Source organism: Nicotiana sylvestris, chromosome 5 (genome assembly GCF_000393655.2).
Source record: "Nicotiana sylvestris chromosome 5, ASM39365v2, whole genome shotgun sequence".
NCBI lineage: Eukaryota > Viridiplantae > Streptophyta > Magnoliopsida > Solanales > Solanaceae > Nicotiana > Nicotiana sylvestris.
Window position 1 is genome coordinate 176,977,507 of NC_091061.1, and position 5,622 is coordinate 176,983,128.

Below are 5,622 nucleotides of genomic sequence, written 5' to 3' on the forward strand. Positions count from 1 at the left end.
AAAGTAAAGTAAGAGAAGTAGAGCTAAGGACAATTCTGATGAATAGTAAGCGAAAAAGGAGAGAGTATATTCTTTGCTCAATCATTAGATAGATGTTACAAATGATTGGGGTCTCCTTTATATAATAGGGGAACCCTAAATAAGGTATATTTCTATTTACAATAAGAAATATATTATTGGTACAACTGTCTAACCGTCTAGTGCGGAATCGTACAATCCTATTTCGGAATTTGTGCCATGATCTTGGGGACATGACAAAAATCTAGTTCATTCTATTACAAATCCATAACGGTACTATTTCGAGATCGAGCATACTTGGCCCCGGTATTCCCCGTACTCCTATCTCCGGGCATTGCACTCTGTCTTCGAGCTCGAGTCTGGTCCACCGGTCTCGAACTCGACCTCGCCGGGACTCGGGGTTAGGACGGACCCTCGAGCCTATAAATCGGAGGCATATGATTTTGACCGTATACATATTTCTGTCGTTAATCATTCATTTTAGGACACTAAAGCTATCACGACCCAAATTAGGATCATGACCGGCGCTCAGGAGCAAGTGCCCCCAAGTAAGCCTCATCGGTAATTTATAGAAAATTGGACAGAGTTTCCCCTGTTTTAGGACTATTCAAAATAAATTTGTCTTAGAAATCAACAACACAACCAATCTATATCGACCAAACAAGTTATAATCCTCATCCACGAAGTATTTCCAACACAATAATACTAACTTCATCTCCAAGTATACGATAGGAAAGTCTAATACAAGCCATAAGTCTATATCAATAAAAGAATACTTATGACACTAATGAAAATTACTATGGAGTGACTCTAAGAGTTTCAAGAAAGAGATTATAACAAATAAATAACAATCTTTGCCCAAGCGAGTAAATGCGGGGCTCACCAGGAACTGTCAACTCGTGTACTCTAATTAACTGAATCCTCACATGCGTCTACTGATGTCTCTGTAAAAATAATAACGGGGAGTGAGTCGCTAGCTCAGTGAGTAATAATATTTAACCACAACCGTTTTTAATAGGGGACAAGTCAGAAAACGTGTTTGTGTAGTAATCAGAAAATGTCATGAATAAATGCCCTTTTTCATAGATAATAAACAATAATCACTCTCACCATGTGTTTCATGTAACAAAAAAATTAATTTAATAATTCGGTAATAAACTCGGTAAGCACTGTGTCATATCAATTCTTTATGTTTGGGAGGTTTCCAAGAAAGGAAGTAATCTGTATCACTATGTACACGCCTTCGTAAAAGGAGTCAACTTTAACGGTAGGTCCCTACTCGAGGGAAAACTGTAACTGTATGCTAGTTCTACCTTCCCACTAGCGAGGGCTATAATTATACTCGGTAATCAGTAAATACAAGGTGCACCAGGTCTAACGAACCCACCGTTAGCTACGGGATCCTTCAAAGTCTCCTCCCATTTATACTCTTTCTTGTAAACAGTAAATACTCGTACAAAAGCATTTTCAAAATAATAAAAGGGTATATCATTTCTTATCAAATCTTGTAATTTTTTTATGTCTAGTAACAGTGAGAATAATTCAAATAACTGTAACATCTCAAGTAACGGTAAAACATATCTAGTAACAGTAAAAACGTTTAGATTAATTGGTAAACATCTCAAGTAAACTGTTCGGTACCATATCAAGTAAAGGACTTATCCCACATGCAATTTTTAAATATTCGGTGACACATTTTATTTTCAAAATAAGGTATAAACCACGCAGGTTATGAAAACACAAATTGCGGTAAGATTACTACTCATAGTACTCCTGTCTAAATACCATGCCTGCCACCTTGAGTAGTCCATGAGACTCCTTTCAATAAATCTATAATCACATCATATCGACCTCGTGTTAATTTCTTTGCGCATGCTAATTCATAACTAGATTAGAATACTAAACCCTCTAGGGTTCATATTTGAAAATCAATTCGTCAAATTTTATTTATCTGTGCTATGAGAAATTCAACTAATCCATAATTTAGCTTACGCATATTATATAAAAGTCAAATTCATGGTCATTAGTTAGAGAATTATCTTTCAAATCTTGGTTCTCTATATATTTGTTCCCCTGCGTGAGGCTTTACTGAAAAAGAGCCAAGAATTTCCCTTTTTTCTTTATTCTTATGATCTTGCTGCCAAAATTCCTTTTTCAAACTCCCTTCAATCACGTCTCCTCTAATTGCTAGAGAAGGCTTGTGAAAGCTTCTTGAAAAGGATGATCTTCATAGCTTTTTAAATCTTTGGTTCTTCCCTTCTTTCTTCCTATTGTTCTTTTCTTTCTTCATAATTTTTTCCCCGTCCTTTGTAAGAATCTGTGTTGAGTACTCCCCGTGTTCCTTCACTTAAAAAAGAGGCACCAGTCTCATATTAATTTTTTTGGTCTCCAAAAGTGGCTGGTTAAAACTTTTTCCCCAAATCTCTTTAACCTATTTTTTTTCCCCTACTGCTATTTACGTTTCTGATGGGCTAAGGCCCACTTGTACTTTTTTTTAATTTGCTTTTATAGTAATTAGGTAAATGCTCTTATTTTAGTAAGGGGTATTACAAAAGCAGTTTTGGAATTGGATTAAAAATTTATAAAAAGCATATAATATTACTATTGATTAAATAAAAAGGTTAAATTAGTGAAGCTAGTTAAGATGTTTCTTTTTTAAATTCATTTCTTTTATGTGATACTATTCATCACTTGTTATGTGACACTAAACTATTTTAATTAGAACAAGGAAAATGTTGGAACTTGTAAACCAAATAATGTTGCGTTTGATTGAAGTTGGTATTGAAGAATTTGGTGATATGGATTCATTACGAGTGTGGTTATCTATTTAACTATCACATGTCATATATGAATGTTAAAGGGGTTTTTTCATTCCTATACACTATTGGAAACTTTATTACCTTAATGTTCATGTTTAGTAAATTATCCGATATAAACAAGTTTTGTTTATAAAATATGTACAATCCACCTTAAAAGGTGTCACACCTCCTTTTTCACCTACACCCCGCAGGGGGCGTAAAAGGGAGTTTTTCCAATTAAAGGACAATCGAAACGGGATTTTATTTAAAGATTCAGAGTCGCCACTTGAGAGATTTGTGGTGTCCCAAGTTACCGGTTGAATCCCGAATCGAGGAAAAGAATGACTCTGTTTAACAGTCTGCGCACCAGAAATCCGGATAAGGAATTTTGTTAACCGGTAGAAGGTGTTAGGCATTCCCGAGTTTCGTGGTTCTAGCGCGGTCGCTCAACTGTCATATTCGGCTTATTTATATGATTTTAATACATGTTGAACCTATGTGCAAATTTTAACTGTGTATTGCTTTTTTTATTATTATTTTTACCGAGAATTGCAACATCGTGAAAATACATCTCGAACCACGTCACATCAATGCACCCGTGGTTATTGACACATTTCAACTCTGTTGAGATTTGGATTTGGGTCACATAAATGTGAACCCGAGTTTAAGAAGATAACATTATTAAATACGCGCCTAAAGCGACTAGCGTATTATTATTTTGGGTAGGGCCGTGAAATTTTGCTAAACGGCCCATCCCGAAGTCTAAGTAATTTTACCAACACGTATAGAGGGCCCCGCAGCTTGTATATTTTCTTTTTGTCGAGGCTCATCTCATTCATTATTATTTTTTTTAAAAGGAATTTACAACGTCGTGGAAATGCACCTCGAACCACGTCACAATCAATGTACCCGTAGTTAGCGACACATTTCGACTTTCGTTGAGATTTGGATTTGGGTCACATAAATGCGCACCCGAATTTACGAAAATAACTTTATTAAAATATCGCCCTTAAAAGCCACTACGCGTTTTTAACTTTACGAGGCCATGAAAAATTCACTAAATGGCACACCTCAATTTCTAAAGGATTAAAGTTAATTAAGTGAGGACCATAATTGTTGGCTTGGCTAATATGGCACATCTCAAACCAATCGTAAGAGTCTAATTAATTAAGGAGAGCTTAAAGGAATTCTAATTATTTTAGGCTAATGTTCAGGCTAACTTAATAACTATTGGGCTTGTGTTAAATTGAAGCTAAGCGTTCAGCTGAAATGACATTGGGCTGGCAGCTGGCCCAAATGAGTTGCAAGGCTATACATTCTTTATTTCAGAATGACCTTATGGCTTAAACATTTATCGAAACGGCTCATTAACAGAATAATTCAGAACCAAAATCAGCACAACCAAACAAATATTATATGACATCATTCAAAATCTCAAGTTCGTTGGTCTCTATTTTCGTCGCTTATTAGACATAAGCTTTTGTAACAATAATCAACTAGTATTCAAGCATAAAGAGATGGGTTGTTGTATTTCATTTTTAATGGATTTTGTTGCCTGGACTCCTGGAAAGAACATGGTATAGAAATAGAAACAATAGAGTGTACCCTGAACATGAATGCAGGTAACATGAATGCAGGTTCATTGTCAGCCTATTGGCAATGCCCTGAAGCTAAGTGTCCACAGATCAAGCATACACAATAACCATTTGACGAACTTATTGGTCTACAAAAAAGAACGAATTAATCGACAAAAACTAATTAACCGATTGCTTACAACAATTGACAGCAATTACTCAGAAATAGATAATCGGGCCATTCAAGTAACAACAACAAGAACATGGATTTGTAATAAAGCTTAACTAATCGACGAAACTTATTTGAATTGATTATACAACCTATAATTATACACAATAAAGAACAGAAACAAATTCGACCAAATAAAAAGGTCTGAGGGAGAAGAACAGAACAATCGACAAAACTGAAAAATTAATATAACAATACTAAACACATAAACAGACACTTAAAACATCAAAAAATAGAATAAAAGAAAAAAAGGAAAAATACCTTAAATGGAGCAAAGAACAGACGGACTCGAATCGACTCGAATTTGAACTTTTTGAGGTCAAACGGACCTTAATCGAGTGTTCCCAACTGAGAACACTTCGACTAAGGTCAGTTAAACACCCAAAGCCCCTTGAACTTCGGACAGAAACCAGTTTTGGTTTTTCTAGGGTTTTTACGTTTTGATTTGGGATTCGAGTGTTTCTAGCCAGATTCGAACCAAACCAACGGTGGTTTGGTCATGAGGGAGGTCAAGGGGTGCCAGGGTGTGAGTTCAGGGCGGATTGGGGTAGGTCTAGGTTTTGTTCGAATCTTCAAATGAAGATTCGAGAAGTTTGAGGATGATTCGAAACAAACGGGTATTAGATCTGTGTTGAGGGTGGTTAGGAGTTCTAGGGGTGTTAATTTGGGGGTCATCGGATGAACTAGGGTTCTAGACTGATTCTTCGATCTGATATTCGAAGCAGACAGTGATGATTCAAGGACAACGGAGGGAGGATCTGGAAAGAGGAGGGTGTGGTGGTTCAGGGGTGTGAAGATGGGGGTCATTGGACCACCGGAACCGTCATGAGGCGATTTCCGGTGGGCAGAGCACGGTGGTTGAAGGTGGAGGGTTTGTTTGGTCTCTGAAGCTCAGAGACGAAGAGGTGAAGGGGGGTTTGGTTTAGGGGGCAGGGGTAGGATTTAGGAATATATACCATGTGGGGAATTTAATCTCGGCCGTAAGATCAATTAAGATCAACGG